Below are 14,307 nucleotides of genomic sequence, written 5' to 3' on the forward strand. Positions count from 1 at the left end.
GCTGTGTCAAAGCAGCAAGAGCTTTGAAATTAGGCAGCAGAAGCAGAATATCATATGACAGGAAAGAACCAGTGAAATCTGTAAACAAAGGGTTGTAGAAATGGTCATTAGAAGTTAGGTGTGTTCTAACAAATTAAGATCTTAGAATGAAATAATTTGAATTTACAACAATGTCAGTGAAAATGGAAGTCAAATGTGGTACATTTAGCTAAAATGCCAAAAAATCCAATTTTTGCATTACTTGGGGCAAAACAGATCCAAACATGAAGGAAAGTCATTGCCTGTACCTGACTTAAAATGCTGTTGAAATTCACGAAATGTTATCTTCTGCTGTACAGTGTGAATCTCCTGCACAGACACATTCCATAAATGCTCTTCTCTCCATCATGTTCTGGATAAAATTACTAATGTGTAGGTCCTGTCAGCTTTCTTCCTCATCACCTTACCTGGCACTGAGTAAAGGGTTTGAATGAATTCCCAGCTCCTGTGCAAAGGCCAGAGATGACCAAGAAGAGTGCTATGATATCTGTCCATACAGGAGGTGAGATTAGGAAAAGTGCCTCAAGTATGGGATTTATTCCACCCACAGAGTATACTTTTAAGTATAGTAGAAAAAGAGGCATCTAGATCTCCCTCATTCCTGAGAAATTTCTGCTGAGTGGTTGAGTGGGTGCCCAAGGGTGGAGTTAGTCCGGATTTGCTCTTGTTTCTGAAAATGGGCTCAGGTTTAAAGGTGCTCCACAACCTCCACACAGCCCTCCTTTTTCTGTCAGAGGGGGCTCTGCCCCTTCCCTTCACACCAGCACCACTCTGGTCAGAGGCTTGCTCACCTGCCATAAGAGCTCCTGCCTATTTTAGTGTTTTTCTTGTCTCTGCAGGGGGAGGTGGTCCTTCTACTGCCAGAATGAAACAATTTACCTGGAATTGAGTGTTTCAACCTCTCATTCTTCAGGAAGAAAAAAAATGTCTTCTTCCTGAAAATAAACAGAGCTGATAGGAAAGCTTATATCAAGAAATAATAATCGCATTTCACCAAACTTCAGTAGTTCTAGAGGCTGCCTGGAAGTGTTAAAATGTCTGCTGGAACTCATTAAATTATTTCTGTATTGAAAGCTATTTCATCACATTATAAACATTTCATCAAGTTATAAAAACAACTTAGGTATCTTATAAGTATAAAAAGTCTGGAACACTGAAACCCCCTTGTAAATAAAGAATGTGGCTGTGAAATATAATCCCTGGTGGGATTGGTTTCTGTCCTTTAGAAAGGACATTACTTTGAGACAGGCAAAGACAAAGTAAAAGCTGGAGATGATGGCTGGGAAGTGGAGAAAAGGCGAAAGTAATAAAAAATGTACACACAGGGGTTGCTAATCTGCAATGACGGTAAGCATGTCTCACTGACTTCAGTTCTGAATAAATCATGCTATCTATACCAAGGTTATCTCCTTTTGTCATCATACATCAAGTAAAGATGAGAAACACAAGTCAGCCTGGTTCACTTAAAGTTACTTCCAAAGTCTAAAAATTGTTCAAAATCTGTAAAATATAGGAAGTACTCTCTAATTCTCTGTATATCCCATAAATACTGTTACTGTTAATGATTCTTGAAATCTTTTCATTCAAGGTTGAGGATTGAGTTTTGGGGGTTTGTGTGACTGTTTGTTTTTTTCCATGGGGATGATGTCCAAAGCCTCTTGGAAATGATCCCACAGAGGAGTCCTACTTTTTAAAAATAGCTGTTTCTCTTCCTTCCATTAAAATGACAGAAGAAATACTCATCTCAGTAACATTAAAAGCAGCTTCTAGAGTTACCCCTTGCCATTCCCAGTGGTAAAGCTGAGCTCTAGCAGAGGGAAGTCCTGCTGGCACAAAGTTCCTCGGGGGTGGGTCTCATGCTCAGGGCGTGCAGTGGGCTCTGGACACTGCCCCAAACATAGCTCTTGGTCATGTAGACCTGAGCAGGCTGCTGCAAGAGGTCTTTTTTGAAGAGGCCAAAGCACTTCAACCAGGCATCCTGTGCTGTAGTATCTTCCTTTTCAGGCCACTGAGAAATTTCATGTTAAGGTACAAAGCACTTTATAATGCCCATCCCATATTTATTTCAGTTTTTAACTTCCTTTCAGGTGATAAATACATTTTTTCTTCAGTTTTTTTGTTGAAAAGAATTATAAGGAAATTAGAAAAAGGTAATAATTTCCAATCACCATGCACGTGCCAGTTACATGGCCATCTATGCTCGTCTTTTTCTTTTTGGTTTTCACTTTACTCAGTACCCCTGTGACTCTACAGGGCTAGAAATAAGCAGGGTAAGTACTTTTAAGTAAATAGAGATACCTTTGTCATGCTTTCAGTCACATGTCAGGTGTAGAAAGCCAGTCCAGTGTCCCTGGACTGACAGGCATAAGGTCATTTCACATATATACAGCATTCTTGCTCTCTAGCTGCTTTCTGAAAACAGAAAGCTTATCTCTCTGAAACAGAATAGTATTCCCAAAAGTATTTGAACTTGATCAGTTTACTTCTTCCATAAATATCCATATGTGTGCATCCAGGCCTATCCTCCATTTCAAAGGAGGGGAGCATCATTGGCACTGATGCATGGTGGATGCCCATGGTAAAGATGGCTCTTCTGTGTGCCCACACAGAACCTGAAAGCAGGGATGTCATGACCTGCTGAGGAAGCAAAGAGGGCAGGCTGGGCTGTGTCCCTGCCTTGTGGTCTGAGCTCCTGGGTGGGAAGGGGCAAATTCCTGCTCTCTGTTTTTAAGGCACCTAACTTGTGATACGGTTTCAGGTTACAGCTAAACTGGTCCAGCCAAAACCAATGTTCTGCTCCTCTCCCTCTCTCTGTCCTCTTTGCTGCTTCTTTGGAGTGCACTCTAGTGATGGTACTGCTGCAGAGTGAATTGGTCCATTTGGCCTACCCTAGAAAAACTGATCTATTTTTCTAACTCTGCGCTGAATTGAAGAACTTTACTCCAAGATGCAGGGAGGGATGGCAGGAACTGCAGTTGAAGTTGCAGTTTGTGGTTTTCTCTCTTTTCAGCAGAAACCCACTGCTTACTAGGGTTTATTGAAATGTTGAGTAGCACCTAACTCATAGAAAGAAAAGGACTGCTAGCAAAGAAAATTTGAAATTTTTTGGTTAATTGTAGGTGGCATGAGAGAGTTTGGGATATGAAACACTGGCTGTGACACCTTCAGTTCTGGGGACTAGAAGTTTGGCCAAGTGCAAGATACAATGAGTCATGTATACATTGGGGTAAGACTTGTGTCTGTAAATAACACTTGCAGATATTTGCAAGGACTTGATCCACAGAACTTGTCCCTTGTGTCCCTGACTGGGACACAAGTCTTTATGAGGACAGGTATATTCCCTCACTGAAATTGTCAGTAACTGGTTGTTTACATGCTATTTACTAAAGGCAAATATTGTATTGTCCCTGCAGGAGCTCAAGCAAAGTGCAACCTCTTCTTTGTTAGGATGTAAAATAAGTAGCATCATTCATCCTGTATTAACTTACCCTTAGCCTTTCATGGGATAAACCGGTGAATGAAGCCAAATACAATGACATAGTGGACAAAAAACCATGTCAAAATTTATTTGTGTTTAGTCAGTAGCCCAGGAATGAGAGCTGTGGTGGTTGTGGTGATGAGCCGGAGGAATGCTGCTGGTATTAAGAGCTCTTTGCTGTGTCACACATTCCTGTATTTCGCAGGATCTGAAGGAATTAGCCTCAGGAAAGCTCAGAGTTTATATCAGGTGGGTAAACCCTGTTTTCTGGCCTTTTGGTCGGTGGTGGGAAACATTCATAGCGATTGAAGGAGAGATCAACCGGCTAGATAAGAATTTGTTATCTTCCAGATGGCAGGTTATGAAAGCAGAGAAGAGGGCTGTGTCTGTCAGGTGTAGGCTAGGAATGACAAAGAAATTTAACTCCATTCCAGAAATGTTAACCATATTGTTCACGCTCAGCAGTGAGGGGGCCTGTGGCTGCTGTGAGATTAACCTTGTGACCCCGACAAGAGTTTAGAGCAGCCTGTCAAAAGCATTATGCCTGAAGGCAGTAATCGTTCCTTATTAGAAGAACAGTTACTTTGCCTGGTTTCTACTGCCCACCTATGAACTGCATTTTGGCTGCAGCACCACCTTTAGGAAATGGTGTGTAGCTTAATTATTAACAACAGCAGATTCCTAAAGGCTGTGGACAGCCTCTTCAGTGTGGTTTAATTTGCCCTTAAAAAGCAGCTCGATGTAAAAACGTACTTATCTGGAATAGCAGTGATTTTCTACAGGGCTGGTAGTAGTCTGTAAATTATTTCAGAGCATGTAAATATTTTTAATAAAGGAAATTAGGAAAATGTGGTTTTATTATTTTCAAGCAGACTTAAGAGTTAAGTTTTTAGAATGGCTGTGCCTATTTATGGCCATCAATTTCGGATCATCCTGTGAAAGGCACCTGTTTGAAGAGCTGCAGCATTGAGACTATTGCAGCCTCGGTGGTCCAGAGAAAGGCTATTATGTGGCATTAAGAGCTCATATGGTTGTAAAAAGAGAGTGAGCTTTTAGGCCCAGAGGCTCTTCAGCAGGTTTGCAGAGAGTAACCTGCTCCTGAGTGCTCAGCTTCCATGACTTTTGTGGATGTGTGACTGCTCTGCCAAGTCCTCAACAAAAATTACAGTTGTCATAGTTCCCCGTAGTTGTGGGATTTTTTCACATTCTCTGTTGACAAGTTCTTGCAAAGAAAAAGTGTGAAGTGATTTAGTGTTTTGTTCAGTTGGCTGATTCACTCAGTGGTTCAGGCATTTTGTCACAACTGCATTACAGCATGTGCTTGTAATAAACATACACTGAACAAGAAAATAAATAATTTATGCCACAGAATATATTCACTGTGGTCACAAAAAACAGTTTCAAAATACATTAAAAGCATTTTTAAGGAAGAAATACTCCTTTAATAATATAATTTTATGTGGAAACTGCTGCACAACCGTATAGCCACATCAGATCACTTGGAGTTTTCTGGATCATTATTGCACCCCCTTGCCTAACTTCATCTCTCTGACCCCTCAGGCTCTGTGGATGCTGAGAGTTACATTTGGGAATATCTTAACTGAACACACCTCCTGCTCCTTACCTTTATAACATAAAGGAAATAGACACAGGATGTCATTTCTTCTTTTCAGGAGCACTGTGGATGCTCATACTACTAAAGCAGTCTGCAAATACAAACTCCTACTGCTGCAGACTACTTACAACCTAGAAGATGCTAAAACAGTGGTATTCCTCTAAGTTCTCCTTTCCCAGTTTCCATGCTGTCCACTTTGAGGTGTTTGGTCCATCCCTGTGTTTATTTTGATGAGGATGCTGCCACCTGCTTTTTGCAATCGACAGATGCTGCCAGTGCGATTGTAACAGGGTACGTTCAGCTGCAGCGTCCCTTGGGACTGGGAGTATCTCTCTCCCGGCCTTTCAGGACAAAAAGCTGCAGCAAAGGCATTCATCTCAGGGCACAGGCATTACATCACAGGGGGAGATGCAGAGTTTTTAATGCATGAAGTCACTGCCATTCACAGTGATCTGTCTTTAGCTATGGTTAAAATCCCTTGGATGCCTGTGTGTGTGCGTGTGCACTGGGAAACAGATAATTGATACTGTGAGGTCTTTGATACCTTTTTTCAATGAGGTTAATTGTCCCTTCATAGTTTTTGGACAAGCCTGCAATAGTGATGTTTGGTTGCTGCCCAGGATTAGCATGTTTAGCAATAGGAGAGGGAAAAACAGAGAGAGATGGCATCCAGTACCTAGGTGATGGGCCCAGCTCAGTGACATGCATCTGAATAAGACATGCCTATTTAACCCTGGAATCATTTTTCTGGCTAATCATGGAATGTGCATGACATTTGTTATTACTGACATTATAATGCATCCATTCACTCTACTAGAACTGCTAAGCTGTTCCCACTGAAAGTAATGGAAGCTTTGTATAAGCTGAAGAGAAGCAGAATTGAGTCCCACTAGAGCAGGTCAGGAAGCTTCTCTACTCAGCTTTATTTTCAGGGAGCTGGATAACTGATGCAGAAGCCCTCCTGCTGCAGTTTTGGTAAGAATCCATTGGAAAGTCATGCACTTCATAGAAATCTTTATTTCCACATCATAAGTTTGCTCTAAGGGTATCTTTGAATTTCTCGGCTTTCAAGAATGTAGTTTTATTTGATTTTGCTTTATCTTTACTACAGAGAACATTGTAATTCAGTTTTCACTCCCATCAGAAGCACTGTGTCATCATGAAATCACCTCAATGCATGCCAGGTGAGCTAGAAAGCTGAGGGAGCAATGTTGGCCCTCACCCTCCTGGAATCAAGAGGATTTCTTGTCTCTGTTTTGTCACTGACAAAGTCCTAGCCATTTCACTTACTGATTTTGCACTGCGTAAAAAACATCCTTGGTGCACTTGATTTGTCTGCCTCTCAGAAGTGCTACAGAAATGTCTGAGAATTTGACAAAGTCAGAGTAGTAAAAGACACGTGGTCTTAGACACTTAATTCACTGATGCATATGTGCATGTTCTGACACCCTATGCATATTTGAAAAACTGGGCCAAAATGTACTAGGACACGATGCCAGTGCTAAAGCACTCTGCAGTCTGCAAATAGGTGTGGAACTGGGATGCCTTTGGTTCCCAGGCAGGAGTTTTCTCAGTCCCAGTTGTAGTTACATATTGGTTTGCTGTTGCACAACCAAAGAATACCATAAAGATTATTTTGATCACTGCATATTTTCCACTTGCAGTTTTTTTAAATATCCTTTGAAATGTCTCCTCCACTTTCTTGTTGAGAACAGAAACCAGGCTCACGGAACAGGCAGATTTTTGTTGTTTCTCAGTCAATCTGGCAGGTGCATGGTCTGATGCCAACATTTTCATTAAGCTCAAGGTGGTGTTAAGGAACTGATTTGTCCCTTTAATGGCCTGATGTGTTCTGTTTCTGCATGTAATTTAGACAGCTATCTAGTAAAAGAGTTTTAAGTGTAACAATAACATTGCTCTCTCTTTTTGTACCTGGTGGCAAACCTCCAATTCCTCTCTCAATATTCATTACCTGTAGAATACAGCAAAGTTTTGGGGACAAGAATAATGTCTTAACGTTTACACAGCATTAGATATACATCAAGTCACTGCTTGCTGGAACCAAAGCCTCTAATCAATATGAAGCTGTATCTCTTGAGGATACAGTGTAGTAGAATTAGCTGAATTATTGAAGGCAGTGACCAGGAATTCAGCTGTGTCCATGGCTGGAATATGGATCTGAGAGGACAGCTTTTCTTCCTTACTGTGCAGCACTCTTTTCAGTCCCACACTGAAGGGGATTCCAGCATCTAGAAATAAAACAATTCTGAAAAAAGCCTTCTGACTATGTGCTAGAGATCCATGTGGGGAGACATGGATGAGCAAGTTGGGGCTGACAAACTCGATAGCAGCACCTGAGTCCTGTCCACTGCAGAGCTCCTGCCACACTTCTGATAGGCCTGTCATAGAACAGAATATTTTGGGTTGGAATGGTTTATAACACATCTAGTCCAACAACCCTGCAATGAGCAAGGACATCTTCAACTACACCAGGTTGCACAGAACTGCATCCAGTCTGACTCTGGACATTTCCAGGGATGGGGCATCTGCCACCTCTCTGGACAACCTGTCCCAGTGTTTTACCACCTGCTTTGTAAATAAAAGGTCTTTCTTAGATCTTATCTAATATATCTTCTTTCAGTTTAAAGTCATTCCCCCTTGGCCTATTACTACATGCCCTTGTAAAAAGTCCCTCTCCAGAATCCATGTCCCAATAATTTTGGTATTGGAAGGCTTCCCTTCTCCATGCTGAACAACTCCAGCTCTCTGATCCTGTCTTCATAGGAGAGATGCTCCAGCCCTGTGGCCCAATGTGCTGGTTTCAGCTGGGGTAGAGTTAATTTTCTTCAGAGTGGTTAGTACAGCTTTGTTGATGACAGGGGTTAAACCACAACAGTCCTTCTCTGGGCTCTCTCCAGCACATCCATGTCCTTCTCATGTTTGGGGGCCTTGGGGGGGATGCAGCACTCCAGGCAGGCTCTCACCAGAGTGGAGTAGACACCACTCCCTCAACTTGTTGGTTTCCCTTCTTTTCATAGGATCATTAAATCGTCAAAGGTGGAAAAGACATCCAAGATCATCAAGCCCAGCCTTTGAATTCCAGTGTGCCCACTAAACCGCGCCACAAAGGTTTGTGCAAATGATGCAGCCCAGGATTCTGTCACTGTGACAGCAGCAGCAGGGCTGGAGAGGAGGTGAAATTCAGTAGTGGAGGTGAAATTCAGTGGTGGAGGTGCAGGCTGGAGCGAGGCAGCCTTCCTGGGGGCCAGGCTGTCCGCCCTTTGAAGTCCTGGAACAGTTTCCAAGTGCCATTTGTGCCCCTGGCTTGGTTTGCATACACACGGCATTACCTCACCCAACAAAGCCGCGTCAGCCGGGGCCGCACAATGCTGGGGGCTGGCTGTGCCCCATGGGGGGCTCCCAGTTGCCCTGGGAACGCCGCATTCCAGCATCAGCTGCTAATGTGCAAAGCATGCTGCTGGGGGCTGGCCCGGGCAGAGCATGGGAACATTCTTGCATACTTTATGAGACAGAAACAAACCGACTTTCAACATAACAACAGCCAGGCATAATCCCCCCCCCCCCCCCCCGAAACCAAAGCTCTCCGGGCCTTTGTGTGAGAGCTAGGAGGTTCATTTCCAGGGTATTTTGCCAATAAAATGAACCAAGGATATGTTCTGTTCCAGGAGTGAATTTTCCACGTCTTGGGAGAAGAATGGCCTTAGTGTTGAATGCCTATAGAGTAATTGCCTACAGTCTCTCAGACCAGGGCACCCAGGCATCCTTGGCCAGGCCCTCCTGTGGAAGGTTAACACCTGGGACAGCAGGGACACTGACTGACCATGATCAGCCACCTGCCTTTCTCAAGCCTCCTTTTTATTTTTCCTGCAGATTATCACCTGCAATAAGACCACATGGCTTGGCTGCCCCCAGAGCCTGTACCCACAGCAAAACAGTGGATATTTACCACAAGGTAGTAGCTCTGGGTGTCACCACAAGGCTGTTGTGGGGAAAAGAAAGAGTGAGACCAAGGAAGGCACTGAGGGCCATCTCCTACTTCAGGATTCACCAAGTGAGAGTGCATCAGTACAGGGCTGTGTGGAGTTCTCACCTCAGCCCCCACTTATGGGCAGAGCTGGCTTCAGCAAAGGCAAACCTGACTCATCTTTGTTTAAGAAAAAGCTAAACAGTAACTTTGTTGAGTAAGTAAATCAAGGCACAGCCTCAGTGTCTCTGTAGCACATTGGTGTAACAGAAGGAACAGTGATGCGGAGATCCTCTTAGCAGGATGCATTAGTGAGCCCAATTTTTACACTGTTCATGGACCTCTAATTATTCAAGGCATCCATGTGCAGCAGTTACTTGTTGATTTTTTCTTCTACACACAGAAAAACTTGCAACATCCCCTGTGTAAGGCAAACTGCAGTTGCACAAGGCAGCTCTTATCCTTTTGCACTGAAATATTCCAAATCCCCTCCATGGCTGGTTCAAAAAGCACCTTCAGGAGAAGTGATGGGCAGGGTTTGTGTAGCTGGTTTGCAGTTGATGGCTGTTGGGGATGCAACTGTTCAATCTACCACTGACAGTGGTTCTTGGATCCTGCAACTCAGTGCCCATTGATGCAACTACTGGAAATAAATTTGGTGACAGGCCTTGGCTTGGTGATAATCCAGTAAATAGTGTCTGTTCCTAAACCAGGATTTTAAGAGGCAGCTAATGCTGCAGCAACACATGGCAAGCTCTTTAAAGGAACATCAGTTTCAAATCTCTCTGTCTCATCTGTGCTGTGCTAGTGCTAATAGCTGCATGCTCTACACAAGGCTCTTTCAACTTAAGATTTGAGAGAAGCCTTGCTTTTGTCTACCCAGTTTGTTTACTTTGTAAACATGATGTTATGCACTGTCAGTTCAGCTATTTCCTCCCTCTGCAGTCTTCTTCTGAGATTCTTTATATCTTGCTTTCACACAGCATCTAAGGAGAGAAATTGCTATGCCATATGTCTGTAAAACTGTTACACTTAATAAGTAGGCTGGATAGTAGCCTACTTATAGATAGACAAGGCTTGCTTCTACGTCACCCTTTTTTTAAAAGAACTTTTTTGGCTTGAGGATGCAACATTTTGGACCTAATCAAAGCACTAAAGCTGTATTTACAACATCATCAAACTATGGCCTGGATCCTTCCTGTGGCCCAAAGAATCTGGGGACACATCTGTAGCAAATCCCTTAAATCTCTAGTTCAGTGCTTTCAAACCATGTTGGTCATGACTGAATACTGCTATTGTTCCTTGCCTTCTGACCCATTTCTTCATCCACTTGATCCTCAGCTGAGCGGTTGCACATCTTTGCAGGGTGCATGACAGAAAGATTGGTGAGCAGTGAGAGGCCAAGCCTGGCTGGGTGCAGCCGTACACAGATGTCCTACAACCAGTCTGGAAGCAGCCCAGCAATATTTACACTGCACTGAATTTGAGTTAACAGTTTCAGATGTCCCCATATCGTGTTCCCCACTGTGTCTGATTCTGTTCCCATGGGTGGAGGCAGACACAAAGAGTACCTTGCAGTGTTCACAGCACCCCCCAAAGCAAAAGGAGGAGCAGGGAAGGGGAGCCAGTCCTCCAGATTGTCTGCCCCCATTCACCCTCACCCTCAAGAATTTATCCTGTTCAAAGTTCAGGCAGAGACCAAAGTGTCCATCTGCCAGTCCCACACCGTGTCTCCACAGGGATGTCTCCATGTCACCACCTAAGCCACAATCAGCAAAAATGTGGAGTCTTTCAAAGAGCCAGCATATATTTGTATTGAGAAAAAGGAATACCTGAAGACATTTGCCCAGGTGTAACCATCAGGCAATATCTAATCTAGGCCAAATGAGAGGCAAAGATACTGAAGAACACCTTTTCTACACAAAGTACCCTTCTGATGAGCAATCCTCCCCAGTGACTGGGAGACCACAGTGGGTTTTCAGCTCGAGGCCCTTCTGCTCCCCATGGCCTTTTTGCCTGTGCACTGCAGCAAAAACAGCTACCACTGTTCAGAGCTGACCCAACCATGCAGCCCACCCTAGAGCGGGAGCTGCTGGCTGCTGCAGCTGCTGCATTTCTGGTGTCCAGCTGTGACTGCAGTGCTGCAGGGAGTAGGGACAGCCTGGAGAAAACTCATCAAAATTTAGAAGCAAGATTTAATGCAAAATTTAGAAGCTGCTTTGCTGTGTGTGCGAATGTGGCAGAGATTGGAGAGAGAGAGATTGGGCTGGGCCATAGTTGAGCTGTTTGCTTCATGGCCAAGTTATTGCTAGGAGATTCAGCACTGGGCTGAATGCCTGAGTAAAGGAGGCAATCCCATCAGTTCAGGGATAAGCACTACTCCATTGGTGAGGGTAAATGCACTGCTGCTGAGAACATTGCACAAGCACATCCCCTCTTGCCAAATAAAAGCCCATCTTTATCGCACTCTCTGGAATTTTGTAGTATTTAAATATCCAGTTCATGCAGCAGGGTCTCTGATATTCCTGAGCTGCTGACTAAAGTAAAGCCAAAACAGATTTTGTTTGGCTTTCCCATGGCTCAGTAGTCCCCAAAAGGTGTTTTTATTATTTTAAGTATTAGGCATGTGCATGGGAAAGAATTTTGTTAGTTTAGTTCGGCCGCTCCCTAGGAGTTTTCTTGTCTCTCCCAGCGTCTCCTTACCCTCGGGCTGCTCATATCTTTCAACAGATATCACTACTGGACTCAGCAGCTCCTCATTCCCTGCCTTTCCATGCAGATCCCAGCAGGGCTGGGCACCCCCCACCCTCACCAGATAGGGGGAACCCGTGGCCTTTCACAGGGAAGGGGCCACTCTTTTCCAGGGCAGGGGCTGCAAGGGTGAAACCCACGGTCTAGGGTAACAGCCAGTGCAAAGCTGAATACTGCCTGGATCCCAAACAGATTTCAGACTCTTTCTCAACCAGCATGTAATTAATATATAAGACTTGTGCTGGCCTTCTGCATATTAGTGAAATTCATTGCTTGCCCTTTACTCCAATCCACTGCTTCTTGCTTGTTCTGTTTCTTGTCTGAATAACAGCAGTGCAGTGTAGTGATTTTCTCTGGCTAAACAGTATGGAGATAATGCTGCATTTTAAACCACATGAAATTTCTTCCCCAGTTTCTGAACAGAATGGTGGGTGAGCAGCAGTGGAAAAGGCAGACAGATAAATTCAAATGGGAAATTAAGAGCGTGTTTGAATGTTCAAGCACCTTCAGGTAAAGCTATCAAATATTTCTGGAGCAGAAGGACCAAAATTGTTCAGGAGTCTCTAAAGGTCAGCAGGAGTCTAATATACTGAAATTGTTTGTGAAAAATGTAAGAAGAGATGCCACAGGCAAACAGAGTACTGCAAACCACTTCCTTCCTATTTGTATTTAATACTGTTTGTATTACTTGAATGTAATGCTTCAATTCAGAAGATAGCATCATGGGCTCCAACAGCTTGTCACTCATCGCACAGAAAGCCACAAGCTGCCCTCAGTCCCAAACTGTCCTTTGTTGGAGCTGGCAGGGTTCACAACATGGGCACAGAGATGAAGCTACCCTCTTTTGTTGAGCTGTCCAGGTGCTCTTTGCTCACCAGACTCCTGCTGTGACTTTGTCCTTTGTTAGCTGGAAGCACAGGCTCTCACAAGGCTCGGCTGATCAGGCCAGGTGGAACAAAGACTAAATATGGATGAAGTGGTCAGATGCAAGAGAGGGTAGAAAAAAGGTGGATCTGTGGAAAAACTGGTCCTCTGGTGTCACCAGGGCAGTGTGAGCAAGATTAAGGTGAAAGAGGCAAAGGAAGAAAATTCTGCATGTCTGATGTTACTGGCAAAACAGGCTCAACTCAGAGAATTTTTACTTGCTTCAGTTTATTGCCAACAAACAGAAGTTTCTAATCACTGATTTGGGTATTGAGAAAAAGAAACCATGAACAATTAAGCAAACACTTGAGTAAGCAGCTTTCTTGACTCTTCTTCCCCAGGCACTATTCAGCAAAACACCTTTCCTCCTTCCTAGTGTCACCCCCCCCTGTTTTTGATGTGGGTTACACTGAATAATCCCAGAGGCTGGGGCCATATACACAGTAGGTTTATTCTGCTGCCTTTCCACGCTCCTTACTGGTATTCCTTTGGCCATCTGTCATTCTTACTGGTTTTTCTCTGTCCTTCTTGACTCTTACAGTTTTGCATGTTGGCCACAGTCCCTCAGAGCTGTCCTTTCCCTAGTGTTGATCACCCATTGCCACAGTCCCACACGCTTGTCCCTGCCCACTCTGGGTTGCCTATAAGCCACAGGCTGCCTCCCTTTAGCGTGGAGCTCCTCCTTCCAAGAGTGTCTCCACAATTATCTCTGTCTTCATTTGTCTCCCTAAAAGTGTTATCTATGTATCTCTTGCTTGCAATAGCTGCTAATCTTCCTGAGGTATGTCTGAGCTGGGATGCTGTGGGATCCCCTGCCTGCCTGGCTGCAGCTCTGGTGAGTAGTGATTGCACAGACTGGTGTCACAAATGGCTGAGCCCAGCTGTGACTGGCACACGGGTCCCCAGCACACAGGTCCCCCCTGCTGAAATCCAACCATGCATGGGGAAACACATCTTAAGTGAAACTGAGAGATAAATAAACTAATTTTTTTTCCAGGGAATGGCCAGATAGTGGAAAAGTAATGCACCATGGAAGGAAGGCATGGGAAGAGTGGAGGTATAGCTGAAATTCGTCTCTCCTTGTACAGACAAGCATTTACTCCTCCTTGTATGACACAAGAATACCCAGGAAAATGGCCAAGCAGCACCTTGAAAAGGTTACTCCAGAATTTCTACTGCAGAGTAAAAAGCTTATGAGGTATTTGGGAACAGTAAAAAGCAGGAAAGAGATCTTTTCCTGCCAGTGATGGACCCTCTTTCTCTTGCCAATTTTTATTTTCTGTGAATTTCCTATATTGGTTCAAACACCAAGGTCTGCAAATGATTCTACTGTCATAATTATTCTACTGTCATATCCCATTTATGTTTATCTCCTGCAAGGGATGAAAAGGCAAAGAACACTTTGACCCTGCTGCAGGAATTCCAGGCATCCCTTCTCCAGTAACCAGCTTTTGTGAAGAGATTGCCAGGGGTTCTCCTGGCCCTGAAAAGAAGGAGAGTGGGGATCCATCACAG

Source organism: Zonotrichia albicollis, chromosome 3, assembly GCF_047830755.1.
Source record: "Zonotrichia albicollis isolate bZonAlb1 chromosome 3, bZonAlb1.hap1, whole genome shotgun sequence".
Lineage (NCBI taxonomy): Eukaryota > Metazoa > Chordata > Aves > Passeriformes > Passerellidae > Zonotrichia > Zonotrichia albicollis.